The 18,380-nt window shown below is 38.0% G+C and overlaps 1 pseudogene; it reads right to left on the bottom strand.

Annotated features, from left to right (window-relative positions):
• Nucleotides 1–6,008: 6,008 nt before the first annotated feature.
• LOC128775351 (2-iminobutanoate/2-iminopropanoate deaminase-like) lies at nt 6,009–15,288 on the bottom strand (annotated as a pseudogene).
• Nucleotides 15,289–18,380: the final 3,092 nt, after the last annotated feature.

Raw genomic sequence — 18,380 nt, 5'->3', positions numbered from 1 at the left:
ACCTATTTGAGTCTCTTTTTTTATTTATTTATTTTTGAGAGAAAGAGAGAGTGCAAGAGGTCGGGTGGGGGGGTGGCAGGTACAGAGGGAGAGAGAGAATCCCAAGCAGCCTCCACGCTGTTAGTACAGAGCCCAAAGCAGGGCTCAGTCTCACGATCCTCAAGATCATGACCTGAGCCAAAATAAAGAGCCAGAGGCTTAACCAACCAAGCCACCCAGGTTCCCCAGGTCTTTTTATTAAAATTAGAATTCTTGGGGCACAAGAACTGGTTGGGTGGCTTGGTTGGTTAAACATCCGACTATAGTTCAGGTCATGATCTTGTGGTTCATGAGTTCGACCCCCGCATCGGGCTGTCTGCCGTAAACACAGAGCCCACTTCACATCCTATGTCCCCCTCTCTTTTATTTATTTTTTTATTTTTTTTATGTTTCTTTTGAGAGAGAGAGAGCACAAGCAGGGGAGGGGCAGAGAGAAAGGAATACACAGAATCCAAAGCAGGCCCAGGCTCTTAGTTATCAGCACAGAGCCAGACATAGGGCTCAAACTCATGAATGGTGAGATCATGACCTGAGCGAAGTCAGACACTCAACTAATTGAGCCACCCAGGTGCCCCATGTCTCCCTCTCTTTCTGCTCCTCCCCTGCTCGTGTGCTCTCTCTGCCTCTCTCTCAAAAATAAATAAATATATAAAAATAAAATAAAATTTGAATTCCTGTACACAACATATTTTTGGGTCTAGTTTTTTTAATCCAATCTGATAATCTCTGCCTTTTAATTGAGGTATGTATAGCATTTACATTTAACTGATATGATTTATATAATTAATATCATTGAGTATAAATCTAAGATCTTACTATTTGCTTTCTATTTGTCTAATATCTTCTCTTTTCCCCTTCTCCTCTTTCCTGCCATTTTTTGGATTTGGTGATTTTTTATTATTCCATTTTATACATTTTATTGGCTTATTAGCTGTAACTCTGTCATGTTATTTTAGTAGTTGCATTAAGATACACAGTATACATATTTAACTTATCACAACCTACCTTCAAATGATATCAACATTATAACAGTGTAATACTATTTCTCTCCTCCAAGACTTTGTGCTATTACCATACATTTTACTTCTACATATACTATAAACCCTACAATATATCAATATTGTTATTGATTTATATAGTATATCTTTTTAAGATTTAATTAAGAAAAATTGTGTATTTGTATCTATATATATAATTTTTTAGTGTTCTTCATTCCTTTTACAGATCCATATTTCTTCTGGTATTACTTTTCCTCTGCTTTAAAGATTTCCTTTGATATTTCTTATAGTGCATGTCTTCTGGTGACTAATTCTTTTAAATTCAATATACTTAAAATTGTTCTTATATCACCTTTGTTTTCCAAAGATATTTTCAATGGGCAAAGAATTTTAGGTTTATTTCCCCTTGCCAGTACTTCAAAGCTGTTGCTCCACTGCACTGTAGCTTGCATAACTAGAGTATAAGAACTGTAAGAAATACACTGTCATCCATATTATTGTTTCTCTGCACACGATGAACCTTTTTTCTGCTGCTCTTAAGGTACCTATGTCACTGGTTTTAAGCAAATGATTAGACTTAATGTAGTTTCTTCATGTTTCTTATGCTTGGAGTTTATTGATATTTTTGAATGTGTGGGTTTATAGTTGTCATCACACCAAATATTGGAAGATATTCAGCCATTATTTCTTCCCACACCCTGGCTCCTCAGAGAGTCCCCTTCCCCATCCCCCACCCCTCACCCCCACGGTCTTTTCCTCCCTGTGTTTCTTTTTGAACACTTTCTATTGCTAGGTCTCTAAATTCACTTCTCTCTTATTCTGCAATGTAATCTGTTATTAATCCTACTTGATTAGGATTGATTCCTTTTTTTTTTTTTTCTGTTTATTTTTGAGAGAGACAGAGAGAATGTGAGCAGGGGAGGGGCAGAGAGAGGGCCATACAGAAGATCCAAAGCAGGCTCTGGCTGACAACAGAGAGCCGGATGTGGTGCTTGAACTCACAAACCATGTGATCATGACCTTGGCTTAAGACAGGCACTTAACTGACTTTGCCACCCAGTCACCCCGGATTGATTCCTATTAATTACTAATCCTGTCAATCTTATTTTTCATCTCAGACATTTATGGTTTTTATTTCTAAAAGTTCAGTTTGAGTCTTTTATATCTTTCATGTCTCTACTTAACATGTTCAGTCTTTCCTCTAGATTCTTAAAAATACCAAATACAGTTATAATAACTATTTTAATGTTCTTTGCTCATTCTATCATCTATACTATTTCTGGATCAGTTTTAACTGAATGATTGATTGGATTGACTTTTTTTTTTTTTCCCTAATTATGGATTCTGTTCTTCTTCTTTGAATGCTGGACAATTTTTGACCAGATGCCAGACAGTGTGATTGTTGAGTGCTAGGCATTTTTGTATTCCTATAAACATTTTGTGCTTTGTTATAAGACAAAGTTTAATTTCTTAGAAACAATTTGATCCCTTTAGGTCTTGCTTGAGTTAGGACCATAACAGCATGTAGGTCTAGGGTTAAGTTAGCCTCATTACTGAGACAAGGCCATTCTGAGTATCTGCTACTTTGTGAAGTGTGAGGTATTCCACTTTGCTTATGAGGCACTGTTACAAGTCCTATGATTGTTCCCTCTAATCCTTTTCAGGTAGTTCTCTTTCCTCAGCCTCAGGTGCTTTTCTCTTACACACAGGCTGATCTGTACTGAGCTAAATACTAAAAGGAGAGGCTCTGTAGATGTAGTCTCTTTCTGTGTGGCTCCCTCTTTCCCAGTACTCTGCCCTGCAAAATATAGCCAACTCGGCTTCCTCAGGTTCCTAGCTCATATCAGGGAGACTGCTGGGCTCTTCCTGGCTTCCCCCAATCCCTGTATCTTAGGAAACTTTCTCCAGGCAGTAAACTGGGGTAATCAGAGAGTTTCATTCATTTGTTTCCTGTCTCCATTGGCTGATGTTAAATGCTGCAGGACCATGACTTCATATATTTTGACTGAATTTTCAGTTGTTTCAGGAGGGAGGGTAAATATGGTCCCTGTTTTTCCATCTTTTTATAAACAGAAATTTGTATCTCTACGTTTTAGCTGTACATCATGTTAGATGTCGTATAATTAGGTATTTTGTTTCCACTCTGACAATATTTGTCTTTTATTAAAACATCTTGCCATTTACATTTACCATAATTACTGATATATTTAAGTTCAGATCAACCATCTTAACAAGTTACTATGTTACCTCTTCTATATTCCTTTTCCCTTACTTCTTGCCTTCTTTGGGATTTTTTATTATTCCATTTCTCCCCCATTAGATAAGAAATCATATGCTCTTTTAAGTTTACTTTTTTTAGTTATCTCTACACTCAATGTGGGGTTCAAACTCACAACTCCACGATCAAGTCGCACACTCCTCTGACTGCGCCAGCGAGGTGCCCCCCAAAATTATATGCCTTTTTACCATTCTTTTAATGTTTATGCTCACTTATAGTGTGCATCCTTTTTCATAACAAATGAAAATTTTGAACAAGTATTTCATCATGAACTTTGTCATCTTTTTAAAGCAATTGTCAATACGATTCAGGAGATTCAAGCCACTAAAGAGCAGAAATACAAGTGCACGGGAAATATTTGACAAGAGAAGACGTTTTTCTGTTTTTTAAATAGGCTGGCAGATCTCAGAAAATTAAAAGAAAAAAATCATAAAAGAAAAAGGCAAAATTGGAAGCAACACAAGGATATTGTCAAAAAAACAGTAAGAGACATAGAAGGAAAGAATTAGAAAAGCAGGGAAATGGAAATAGAAATAAAGAATGTTAAGAGGATCAGAGAGAAAGTAACTGCTGTGGAAGGATGGCAAGGGAGGCCCAATTTATGCAGATGAAAACAAAAACAATAGGACAGACTAAATATTTAAAGATATAATTCAAGAAAGTTTTACAGAAATAAAAGAAGATATGAATCTACAGGTTGAAAAGGATCCATATGTCCCAGGAAAAATTCACACAAAACATTTAACACCAAGGCATATTCCAAAAAATATTTGTACATCCAGATAAAAAGTTTGTCACTTATGGGTGCCTGGGTGGCTAAGTTGGTTAAGCATCTAACTTCAGCTCAGGTCATGATCTCATGGTTCGTGAGTTCAAGTCCCACATCGGATGAGCTTGTGCCCCACTTCGGTTGAGCCCCTCTTCTTTCTCTCTCTCAGTCTCTCTCACTCTCTCCTTCTCACTCTCTTTCTCTCTGCCCCTCACTCATTTGTGCCCTCTCTCAAAAAAAAAAAAAAAATGTCACTTATAAGTGGAGGCATCAGTGGGCAGATTAGGCTGACTCTAAGTTTCTCCACAGCCTGGGTCAATGCTAGAGGACAGTAATGTCTAAATTAGCTCAAAGAAAGAACAACTCAAGAACCTTAAATACAACCAAACTGTCTTTCAAGGAGTAAGGCAAAAGATTGAAAAGCCTCAGCCTCCTACCTCCCATAAGTTTATCTTTAAAAATTACCAAAGGATAAATGTCAGCCAACCAAACATAAGAGCATAAATTATTATACATAAAAAAAAAAAAAAAAAAAGAGTGGCATGTATAGGACAAAGATTGAAACAATCATGGCAACTGTGATTAAAGAATAATATAAATGTTATAAATAATGGCAATGAAGAAATAATAATAATAAATGGAGAGGGGAAAGGAGAGTACAAGAGGCAGCTGACGACTTTCAGAAGAGACTCACTCTGGGGATTAGCCACAGCTAATGTGAATCACCTTACCTGATATTATGCCCCCTTTCTGAAGGCAGCCCACATGCAATGGCTGGTCAGTGCAGAAATCTAAGGAAGGACCTAGTCCCCTTGACTTGATTTGTAACAACTCTGAGGAGCCTCCCCACTCCAGAGCTCCCACGGGATTGGCTGGGGCCTTTGCTGTGACTGCCTCTCAGCTCAATATTGTGGTGCAGTGGCCCTGCCAGGCATGCTATACAACTCAAGAAACTCTATGCTATTGGAGGTATTTGTGGTATTAAAAAAAAAAAGACACCTGTGGTATTTGTGGCAAAACCATACAAGAGATTATACTGCTAAGGTTCTAAAGCAAAGCCTTCCCTTTTATGGCAGACAGTTATGTCTTTTGAAAGACAGCTCTTGGCATACTACTGGCCCTGTCAGAGATGGAGTGTCTGATCATAGCCAATCAGCTGACCAGACAGCCAAAACTGCCTATGATGAGCTGGCTTTGTCAGACCAACCAAGTCATGAGGCCAAGTGGAGCCATCAGCAATCCACTATAAAAGGAAATGGTACTAAGGGATCAGGCATGAGCAGGACTAGAGAGAATATGTGAACTTCACAAGCGAGTGACCTGAACATCATGTCATCCCCATTGTGGCATCAATGCCTCTTCTTCAGCTCACACCTGTAGCCACATTGGGGCCAAGGGGTATTTGAGACCATCTTACTAAGGAGAAACAAAGCCTCGTTTTCATGTTGATCAGTTTAGTATATCACTACAAAGCCCAGAAGAGACTGCCGCCACATCACAGCCCTATGTGCGGCAGCCCTGAGAGGCAGCAGGGAATGACCTCCTTCTCATGGATACAGCCTTGGGCACCACCCCTCACCACCCACTTTGTGAGGAAGGAGGAAGCCTAAAGTCAGAAGACACATGGACTCATGGTAGGTGACAAAACCTTCAGCTGGCTGAGGAAGAGCCTGGCAGGAAAACAATTGGGAGGTCAGAGGAAGAGACATGTGGATGCACTTATGGAATGAGTACAAAGTGTGTGAAGATCACTGAATCAGAGGTTGATGCCCACCAGAGAACATCCACCACAACAGAGCAAACACAAAGTAGACAGAATGACTCAACCAGCTGGCATCAGCTAGTCTCTCATTGCCACGTCAGGGCTGGCACAATAGGTACATGAAGAGAATCGGTGGTGGTAAGGAGTGGAGTGCTGCTTCTGAGTGAGTGTCCAACCTGCCAGTGACAGCAACCCACACTGAGCCCGATACAACACCATCCCTGAGACAATCAACCAGACACATTAGGGCAAGTTGAGTCTATTGGACCCTCTCCATCCTGGAGAAGGGTGGTTTAACCTTGTCTGTAATAGACGTATTCTGTCGATGGGTTTGCCTTTCCTACCCACAGAGCCTCATGCTCTGTTCCTGGGGCAGCCTGGACCATGACTATCAGCACAAGGATGTAAGGCCCACTCCTCTTGCCCCAAATTAGGACAACTCTGAATGGTCACCCCAGCCCCAGAGCACCCCCTCAAGGAGCAGATGAGGCCTTTGTTGTAACTGTAGCACAACTCAGGTCCTTCCTCTGCCAAGACCACTCTACTCCCACAGGTATTGATTCTAAAAACACTTCTCAATAAACCTAATGCACAAAAGGCTCCATCTCAGAGTGTACATCCTGGGGAACCTGCTTACAGTAGAGGACAAGGCTAGAGACAAAAATACCAGCCTAGGCCAAAGTGTATAAAGGGCCCTCTCCTATATACTATCCATTGCTGATCCAATCTAGGACTAATAGGCACATTCTAACAGGAGGTTCTCAGTGATAAAACTGCTAATTCTGATTTCCGAGTTTCCAAAAAGGGATCCAGTGTTGATAGCCTTGAAGGTGCACCCAGGGTCTGGGCTTCTGAGTTATGAAATTGGGATTTCAAAAGAGAACAAGCAGAGTATTGTTAAACTGACAAATACACTAAAAATAAAAAGGGTCATGTTTGCAGTCACAGGTACAACAATATAACTTGTGTTAAATAATATCATACGAAAAAATATGCCCTGTGTGAAATTTCTAAACAAACAGAACAGCTTCAACATAATGGCAAATATGAGAATACTGGTCTTCTGACTAAGAAAAATGGATTGTCTGGAGAGAAGCTTAATAAACCAGATTAAAGCTATAATATATCTGCAGTAGCTGTTTGTTGTCTAGCAATGCCTTCAGTGAATCCTGCGAAACTTAAATACTGCTCTATAATAGAAAATTGCCAACTCTGGCCAAAGAGAGATCGAAATTTAGCTCCTACACCCTCTTTTTTCTCCCTTCTCTTTCTGTTTCTTCTCTCAGAGGTATTTTTTCCTGCCACAAAAGCCAGAAATTACCAAAACTAAAAACAAGCCTTGAAGTCATATAAGGCTATTTAAAGCACCTGAAACGAGAGTGACTCTAACATGTCTTCCTTGATTTTGAATGTTTACAGATGCCATATTTAAAACTTCATATTAATCTATATCTCTATTCAGCTTACCAAATTGAGGTATCCAGCAATTAAATTTACTGTAATTATTATTTTATCACACTTGATTAAATGATTTTTATATATTTAAAAAAACAGCCTGTACATATAAAGACGATGGACAAGTCCATATTGAAACATAACAAAATAATGTGCCAAAAGTGATAAAATAATAACTTGGGGCCCTAGAGAAAATAGTTGTTCAAATTCAATACTAGAAATACTAGAAATTCAATCAGAGAGTAGATAAGAGCCCTAGTGGCATTTAGTTTTCTCAATCAATATCCTAACAGTAAACAACTTTTATTTCCCTCCAGAATTCTTTACATTCTTGTTTGCTCATCAAAAGATCAGTGTCTGTTTATACTGGGTCTTATTTTTAAAACTGCCAGGATCAACTGAGAAAACACCATCTATAGTTTCTTTGGAACATGGGTGCCACATGCATTAGTAGTATTTCAGTAAAAAGGAGTAGACAAGGCTCCCTTCTCGATTTCTGAGCATCCCTTTCCCAACACGCATAGCCAGACTGGCTCTATCACCACAGATCTTCTGCCTGCAAACTCAGAAGGAGACAGGAAGTGAGTCAAGTAACCTACATTGTTAAGAGCCAGGGAGGAAAAGAAAGAGCTTCAGAAGTATCTAGGTTTCACTTATGTCTTTCCAACATGATATAAAAAGTAAATCCTTCAGAAGAGGCAAAAAGGAAAAACACCTGGATGATCTGAGAACATGCATTTGGCTCCTAATTAGTCTCTTTGCAGGACATTTTGTTTTCTTTTCCACACATTCACTTCACCCAATCCAGATTCCCTTCCCTTGAGTGCTGGATGCAGCACTCAACCCTGTGGGCTGCCCTCATTTCTATCGTGTTACATAATGACAGACAATTGCATCAAGACACTCCACACATTTTGACATCTACAAATTGCCTGATACTAAACAACTCTGGTCTGCTTTTGCAAAATTTCAGCTTTTATGTAGCTAAGCCAAAAGTAAAACAAATAAACAAATGTCCTATTTCTCTTAGGAAACTGCCTACTAGCAAAACTCTTCTGGTCAAATATACAAATTTTTGCTCCCAGAGGGCCAAGATAACACATGTGACTATAAATAGCAGAGAAAGCTTTTCTGGAAAGTAATACATGAAAATGGGTTATGTCAAGATCCTTTCTTTCTGAGCCTTGCGTCAGCCCTGATGCATTTCCCCAAATGGCTTGCTGCTGAGCCTGCTTATTTTCAAGTCAGTCTGGTCATTTTCAGCCATTACTTTTGCCAACAGAACAGAAGAAACAGAGAGGACTTTTGTAAGTAATCTTTTATCCTGAGCACTGCCAAGTCATTCTTTACTCAGGATAATACTGTTTTCTCATAATTGCCCAGCCTGTTACAATAACGGAATATTATAAAACACTACCTTATTCATATTTTATTTAGCTGAAATTTTAGCTTGCCATTTCCCAATTCCAGAATCCAGTTTTAGCAGTAACCTCATCCTCTTCCTTTGCATCCTGCCAACAAAGGCCAGTTCTTACTTGGGCTTCTGACTTGGACCAGTTGGTGACACGAACCTGGGAAGTGGGAGGCGGACCTCTCATCCCTGTTGCCTCAGATTACGCCAACTTGACTGGCTCTCTGCCTAGGAGTCGCCAGGATGGCCAAAATGCAGATATGCTCCCCTCTGTGACTCAGAAAATTCACTCCATTCATATAAAAATTAAAATACACAGAAAAAAAGATCACATCTCTATCACTGTTTAATTTACCTGCAAACTTCCAGCCATACCAGTCTTCAAACTCACTGTTATGCACATTCAGCAAAAACCCCAAAAGATGCTTTCTTAAAATTACTGCTTTTCATGTTTCTATCTAATAAGCATTTTTTTCTCCAATCTTTTTTAACAATAAAAATAAATTTAAAAATAAATTTAGAGAATTTTTTTTTATGTATAGAGAATACCCGTATGTTCCCTCTGCCCTGTGGTATACTTTCCCTAATTAGCACCTTGCACTAGTGTGGTACACCTGACGAACCAATATCGTTAACTAGAGTCTTTAGTTTACGTTAGGGTTCACTGTGTGTGAACATTCCATGGGTTATGACAAATGCATAACGCATGTATCCAGCATTACTGTAGCGTGCTGCCCTAACAATGTCCTGTGCTTCACCTATTCATCCCTCCCCTACCTCCCCACCACTCCCCAGGCTCCTGGCAACCACTAATCTTTTTACTCTTTGCCTCTTCCAGATATCGTATAGTTGCAATCATACAGCATGTAGTCTTTTCAAACTGACTTCTTTGACTTAACAACATACATTTAAGGTTCCTCCATGTCTTTTTATGGCTTGATAGCTCATTTCTTTTTATTGAGGAATAAGTTCCATTCCTGAGAAGGCATCTATTTCTTCTCCCTCCTCCTCCTTCTTCATCATCATTGCTATATGCCAGGCATTATTCTAAGTGCTTTATACACGTTAATCCTTTCAACAACTTTATAAGATAGGTACTAGAAATATCCCCATTTTACAGATAAAACAGAGGAAATATTTCACAGAGGAAACAGGGCAGATAGCTTAAGTAATTTGCCCGAGGCTACAATAGGATTTAAGTTCAGGTAGTCTGGCTCTAGGGTCCCTGCCCTTAACCACTGTAATATACTGCTTCATGTAAAAGTGTCTACTATATTTTTTTCAGAGATGAATCTTGTTTTATTAATTCACAGAGCTATACTGAATATACAATTATATATAATCGAATTAGGTGTGCTCTTTATTATTTCTCAGGAAGAGTAGCTCCTCTTTCCTACATGTTAAACCCTCTTACTTTTATTTACTTGAGTAACTATGTAATGAGTATCTTCTTACCTACATTCAGCAATATCAATGTGTAAAACTGGTGATAGTAACTAGGTTCATCATCTAATCTTCAATTCACATTCAACTGCCCTATTATATAGTATTTCCATAAAAATTTCAGATATCTTAACCAAAACAATACTTTCCAACATCAATTATAAAAAGTAAATTATTAATTTTACAAGCTTATAAAACTTCCAGACTGACTAACACCGGGCCTACTTATAGTCATGCTGTTGTGAGAAGTCCTTGGAGAGCTACTACATCAATCTCAACACCACCTCCTTTGGGCAACGCAACAACCTGGTAGGCAAACCTAGCAGGAAACCTACTCCTGAAATAATGATATCGAAGTCATTTATCAGCCAGCAAAACAGTTGATTTTTAACTCATTGGTAGAGTTACAGCCTGCAAATTTCAGAATTTCACCCGTGTTTGCAAGAACTTGTTTAGCTTCTTCTACCACCACTCCTGGAAAGCTCCAATTGAAGGTCCCATGCCTAGCTGTCCTAAATATAAATGGTCCTGTAGACTAAAAGAGCTTCACTGTAGGGACCAATGGCGCTGGGACTTTTGCTGCACTGATCATCCTTCTGATCAAAGATGACGTGGCTAATACTTTTCTTCTGCGGGCACCTCTGGGAGAAGAATCTGATACGCCTCAACCTTCTCACCCTCTTAGCCAGTGGCAGGTATCCTGTGCCTAAGGCATCATTCTCCAATCTAAATATGTACATTTAGGGTACCTGGCTCAGTCTGAAAAGCATGCAACTCTGGATGTTGGAGGCATGACTTTAAGCCCACATTGGGTGTAGAGATTACTTAAATATGGAAATTTATCCTGGGGTTGCAATAACTACTTAGATAATGGAAAATAAGACTAGTCCAGATCATTTACAGCTTAATGTTTAACTTCCATATTATGAAATCAATGTATACTTAATAGGGACCAGAGTAAAAGCAGGGGAAAATTCTGTCCAGGAATGACTACTTCTTCACTCCATCACCCCAGAGAAGTATAAGTTCATTTTTCAGCAACTTGATTTCTCACTGGATTAAGGATCCTGAGGAGTGAGACCTAAGAAAAGAGTTAAGAATTTGTGAGAACTGAGGGAGGGAGTTAAGATGGCAGAGCAGCAGGAGACCCCGAGCCTGTCACATTCCTGAAACACAGCTAAATCAACACCAAACCATTTTGAATACCTAGGAAATTGATCTGAGGATTAACACAACAAACTGCAAAACTTGAGCCACAGAACTTGGCAGGTACATGGTGTGGAGAGGTGAACTGAGGGAGAGAAAAGTTGTGGAGGGTAGGGAACTGTTAGTGCAGAGAGAGAACAGAGAAAGAGGGAGAGTGTGGTGCATCGGGATCATGCAAGAAAAGCACTCCCCCAAAAAGTAGAGAGAGAGAGGAAAAGTGAAAACATTCACAGGGGACTGAACAAGAATTCTGTTCCCCAAAACCATTGGCAGGAAGACAGCTTGGATACAGACAAACTAGAGGCAGGAGTAGAGGGAGGCCTGAGACAAAGGAGAGGTGCTTGATCACAGGTCAGTGACAGCGCAAATTTCCTGCTCCCTAGAGCTGGATGAGGCCATTTCCACCTCTCCCGCGCATGTGCATGTGCACCACACTGATCCACCCCAGTAAGCTAAGCAGAGCCACCTAGTGGAGAATGGAGCCCTTACACCAAGCTCCACCCAACTGCACCCTCCAACCATATCCCCTAAGAAGACGACCAAAGTCACTCCACCTCCTTAGTGTACAGACTATAGAAGGCTTCATAGTTTCAGGTGGAGGGGAAACTGGATGTAACTTCATTCGGGTTTAATTCTGTTTGCTGGTTCATTTATTTATTCATTTTCTTTGCTTCTGTTTTTGCTTGTTTTTTTTTTTTTCTTCTTTCTTTCCTTTCTTCCTCATTCTTGGATACAGAAAGAGAAAATTTGTTTTTATTTTTATTTTTTTACTTTATTTTTTAAATTATTCTATTTCATTTTTTTATTTTATATTTTATTATATAAGTTTAAAAATTTTTTTAATGTTTCCTTATCTTTTTTTTCTTTCTCTCCCCTTTTTCCTGTTCTTTCAAGCTTCCTTCAAAAACCAAAGCACATCTAGGATCTACCTTCCTTCATTTGACTTTTTGTTTTGTTTTTAATTTTTAATTTTCATCTTTTACTTTATTAATTTTATTCTTCCTCCAAAATGATAAAACAAAGGAATTTGTCCCAAAAGAAAGAACAGGAACAAATGACAGCCAAGGGCTTAATCAACACAGATATAAGCAAGCTGTCTGAACTAGAATTTAGAACCACAAAAATAGAAATACTAGCTAGGGTTGAAAACAGCACAGAATTCCTTTCTGTGCAGATAAAAGAAATAAAATCTAGTCAGGACAAAATTAAAAATGCTATAACCAAGATGCAATCACAAATGGATGCCACGACAGCAAGGATGGATGAAGCAGAGCAGCAAATCAGCGATATACAAGATAAAATTATGGAGAATAATGAAACATAAAAATAAAGAGGTAAACAAAGGCAAAAGATCACAATACAAGACTCAGAAAACTCAGTGACTTATTAAAAAGGAATAACATCCAAATCATAGGAGTCCCAGAAGACGAAGAGAGAGAAAAAGGGGCAGAAGGTTTATGTGAGCAAATTATAGCAGAACACTTTCCTAATCTGGGGAAGGACCCAGACATCAAAATTCAAGAGGCACAGAAAACTCCATTAGATTAAAAAAAAAAAAAACAAAAACAAAAACACCACCACCATGGCATAGCATAGTCAATTCACAAAATACACAGACAAGGAAAGGTTATGAAAACAGCAAAGGAAAAAAAAGTCCTTAACCTGTAAGGGAAGACAGACCACATTCACAGCAGACCTATTCACAGAAACTTGGCAGGCCAGAAAGGAGTAGCAGGATATATTCAACGTGCTGATTTGGAAAAATATGCATCCAAGAATTCTTTATCCAGCAAGGCTGTCATTCAAAATAGGAGAGATAAAGAGTTTCCCAAACAAAAACTAAAGGAGTTTGTGACCACTAAACCAGCCCTGCAAGAAATTTTGAGTGGAGAAAAGCAAAAAAAAAAAAAAAAGACCAAAAGCAACAACGACTAGAAAGGACCAGAGAACATCACCAGAAACAATTCAACAGGCAATACAATGGCAATAAATTCATCAATTTCAGTACTCACTCGAAATGTCAATGGACAAAACACTCCAATCAAAAGACACAGGGTACCAGAATGGATAAGAAAACAAGACCCATCTATATGCCATTTGTAAGAGTCTCATTTTGACCTAAAGACACAGACAGATAGAAAGTAAGGGGACAGAAAATCATCTGTCATGCTAACAGTCATCAGAAGAAAGCTGGAGTAGCCACACTTACAAGAGACAAAATAGATTTTAAAATTAAAACTGTAACAAGAAATGAAGAAGGGCATTATATTACAATTAAGGGGTCTATCCACCAAGATCTAACAATTGTAAACTTTTATGCCCCCAACGTGGAACACCCAAATGTATAAGTCAATTAATAACAACAGAAAGAAACTCATTGATATTAATACCATAATAGTGGGGGACTTCAACACCCCACTTACGACAATGGACAGATCATCTAAACAGAAAATCAACAAGGAAACAATGACTTTGAATGATACACTGGACCAGATGTACTTAACAGATATATTCAGAACATGTCATCCTAAAGCAGCAGAATACACATTCTTTTCAACCGCACATGGAACATTCTCCAGAACAGATCACATAGTAGGTCACAAATCAGTACTCAACAAGCACAAAAAGATCAACAGCATACTTGTGATATATTCAGATCACAATGCTATGAAACTTGAAATCAACCACAAGAAAAAATTTGGAAAGACCATGAATACTTGGAGATTAAAGAACATTCTACTAGAGAAAAAATGGGTTAACCAAGAAAGTAAAAAGAAAATTAAAAAGTACACGGAAGCCAATGAAAATGAAAACACAACAGCCCCAAACCTCTGGGATGCAACAAAGGCAGTCATAAGAGGGAAGTATATAGCAATCCAGGCCATCCTAAAGAAGGAAGAAAGGTCCCAGACACACAACCTAACCTTACGCCTAAAAGAAATGGAAAAAGAACAGCAAATAAAACCCAAAACCAGCAGAAGATGGGAAAACAATAAAGATTAGAGCAGAAATCAATGATATTGAAATTAAAAAAAAAAAAAACAAAACAAAACAGGAGTAGACCAAAACAATGAAACCAGGAGCTGGTTCTTTGAAAGAATTAACAAAACAAATAAACCTCTAAACAGATTGATCAAAAAGAAAAAGGAAAGGACCAAATAAATAAAATCATAAATGAAGGAGGAGAGATCACAACCAACACCCCAGAAACACAAACAATAAGAGAATATTATGAGCAAGTATATAACAAATTGGGCAATCTGGAAGAAATTGACAAATTCCTAGAAACATATAAACTACCAAAACTGAAACAGGAAGAAATAGAAAATTTGAACACCCCTTAACCAGTAAAGTTGAATCAGTAATCAAAAATCTCTCAACAACCAAGAGTCCAGGGCTTTCCAGAGGAATTCTACCCAACATATAAAAAAGAATTAACACCTATTCTTGTGAAACTGTTCCAAAAAAATGAAAATGGAAGGAAAACTTCCAAACTCATTCTACAAGGCATTACCTTGATTCCAAAAACAAAGACCCCACTAAAAAGGAGAAGTACAGACCAATTTCCCTGATGAACATGGATGTAAAAATCCTCAACAAGATACTCACCAACCAAATCCAACAATACATTAAAAGAATTATTCGCCACAACCAAGTGTGATTTATACCTGGGATGCAGGGCTGGCTCAGTCTCTGCAAATTAATCAATGTGATACATCGTATTAATAAAAGAAAGGGTAAGAACCACATAAACCTCTTAATAAATGTAGACAAAGCATTTGACAAAATACAGCATCTTTTCTTGATAAAAACCCTCAAGAAAGTAGGGATAGAAGGATCATACCTCAAGATCTTAGAAGCCATATATGAATATAGACCCACCGCTAATGTCATCCTCAATAGGGAAAAACTGAGAGCTTTCCCCATAAGGTCGGAACACAACAAGGATATCCACTTTCACCACTGTTATTCAACATTGTATTGGAAGTCCCAGCCTCAGCAATCAGACAACACAAAAAAATAGAAGGCATCCACATCCACAAGGAGGAAATCAAACTTTCACTCTTCACAGACAACATGATACTGTATGTGGAGAACCCAAAAGATTCCACCCAAAAACTGCTAGAACTGATCCATGAATTCAGCAGTCATGGGATATAAAATCAATGTACAGAAATTGGTTGCATTTTATACACCAATAATGAAGCAACAGAAAGAGAAATCAAGGAATGGATCCCATTTACAATTGCACCAAAAACCATAAAATACCTAGGAATAAATCTAACCTAAGAGGTAAAAAATCTATACACTGAAAACTATAGACAGTTTATGAAAGAAATTGAAGAAGACACAAAAAAATGGAAACACACCCCATGCTCCTGGATAGGAAGAAAAAATATTGTTAAAATGGCGAAACTACCCAAAGCAATCTACATATTCAATGCAATCCCTATCAAATAACACCAGCATTCTTCACAGAGCTAGAGCAAACAATCCTAAAACTTGTATGGAACCAGAAAAGACCCCGAATTGCCAAAGCAATCTTGAAAAATAAAACCAACGCTGGAGGCATCACAATTCTGGATGCCAAGCTGTTATTACAAAGCTATAATCATCAAGACAGTATGGTACTGCCATAAAAAACAGACACTCAGATCAATGGAACGGAACAGAGAACCTAGAAATACACCCACAAATGTATGGCCAACTAATCTTTGATGAAGCAGGAAAGAATATCCAATGGAATAAAGACAGTCTCTGCAGCACATGGTGCTGGGAAAACGGGACAACCACATGGCGAAGAATTTACTTGGACCATTTTCTTACACCATATACAAAAAAATAAACTCAAAATGGATGAAACACCTAACCGTAAGACAGGAATCCATCCAAATCCCCCAGAGAAAACAGGCAACAACCTCTTTGAGCCTCAGCCGCAGCAACTTCTTACTTGCCATGTTTCCAGAGGCAAGGGAAACAAAAGCAAAAATGAACTATTGGGACCCCATCAACATAAAAAGCTTCTGCAGAGCAAAGGAAACAATCAGCAAAACTAAAAGGCAACTGATGGAATGGGAGAAAATATTTGCAAACGGCATATCAGATAAAGGGTTGGTATCCAAAATCTATAAAGAATTTATCAAACTCAACACCCAAAAAAACAAATAATCCAGTGAATAAGTGGCAAAAGACATGAACAGACAATTTCCCAAAGACATCCAATGGCTAACAGACACATGAAAAATACTCAGCATCACTCATCATCAGGGAAATGCAAATCAAAACCACAATGAGATGCCACTTCACACCTGTCAGAATGGCTAAAATTAACAACTCAGGCAACAATAGATGTTGGTGAGGATGTGGAGAAAGAGGATCTCTTTTGCATTGTTGGTGGGAATGTAAACTGGTGCAACCACTCTGGAAAACAGTATGTAAGTTCCCCCAAAATTAAAAATAGAACTACCCTACAACCCAGCAATTGCACTACTACATCTTTATCCAAAGGATACAGGAGTGCTGTTTCAAAGGGGCACATGCACCCCAATTATAGCAGCACTATTGACATTAGCCAAAGTATGGAGAGTCCAAATGTCCATCAACTGATGAATGGATAAAAATGTGATATATATGCACAATGGAATATTACTCACTGATCAAAAAGAATGAAATCTTGCCATTTGCAACAACATGGATGGAACTAGAGTGTATTATCCTAAGCAAAATAGAGAAAGACAAACAATATTAGATGAACATAAGGGAAGGGAAGCAAAAGTAATATAAAACAGAGAGAGGAAAAAACTATAAGAGACTCTTAAATACAGAGAACAAATTGAGGGTAGTTGGCAGGGTGTTGGATCAGGGGAAGGGCCAAACGGGTGAGGGACATTAAGAAAGAAACTTGTTGGAATGAGCCCTGGCTGTGATATGTAAGTGATGAATCACTAAATTCTATTCCTGAAATTATTATTACACGGTATGTTAACTAACTTAAATTTAAAAAGTAAAAATAGTAGAATTTGCAAGAATTGACAGAAACACAATGACGAAATGCAGTCTGGTTCCTCAGACAAATTACTACTAATGAAGAGTTGGCTGATCTCACTGTTTGGGCTCTCTAGAACAATTTGATCTCCACAGTTTGTTTGCTCTACCAAGTACATGGCTGGTTAATACACACTGCTCATTAGAATGATGAGGAACTAAAGGAACAAAATCACAGAGACCAATTCCAGATGATAAAGTAATCCAAGAATACACCCCACTTGGATTAGTTAAGATATAAATACAACTATCACTCTTTTACCCAATACACAATGAATGTTATTTCTAGAAATAACTGATACAAAACCTGACCATGACTATAAACTGTAAACTTCTCATGAGGGAATTTAGATCTGCAAAATAAAATTTTTTTAAAAAAAAAGAAAAAAGGATTTAGGAAGTTGGACTTGACAGAAATTATGACTGCAAAAGATAATGATAGAGCAATTAGGCAAGAAAAAGAAAGGGAAGACATCCAGGTTGGAAAAGAGTATAACTATTTCTATTTGCAGATGGCATGATTTTATGTATAGAAAACCCTAAATAATTTACACCTAAAACCTAATAGAGCTAATAAAGAAGTTCAAAATTGAAGACACAAGATTCTCAACAAAGCGGTTACAAGGAAATATACCTCAACACAATAAAAGCCATATGCAATAAACCCACAGCTAACAAGATATTAAGTGGTGAAAAGCTGAAAGCTTTTCCTCTAAGATCAGGAACAAGACAAAGATGTCCACTCTCACCAGTTTTATCCAACATATTACTGGAAGTCCCAGCCAGAACAATCAGACAACAAAAAGAAATAAAATGTATTCAAATTGGTAAGGAAGAAACAAAACTGTCACTACTTGCAGATGACATGATAGTATGTACAGAAAACTCTAAAAACTCCACCAAAATGCTATTAGAACTAATCAATGACTTAGTAAAGTTGTAGGAAACAAAATTAATATACAGAAATCTGTTGC

The sequence above is a fragment of the Panthera pardus genome, unplaced genomic scaffold (genome assembly GCF_024362965.1).
Source record: "Panthera pardus isolate Hobbes unplaced genomic scaffold, ASM2436296v1 HiC_scaffold_7, whole genome shotgun sequence".
In the NCBI taxonomy this organism is placed as follows: Eukaryota; Metazoa; Chordata; class Mammalia; order Carnivora; family Felidae; genus Panthera; species Panthera pardus.
Note: the sequence above shows the minus strand (reverse complement) of the source record. Positions and strands in the feature narration are given on the sequence as shown.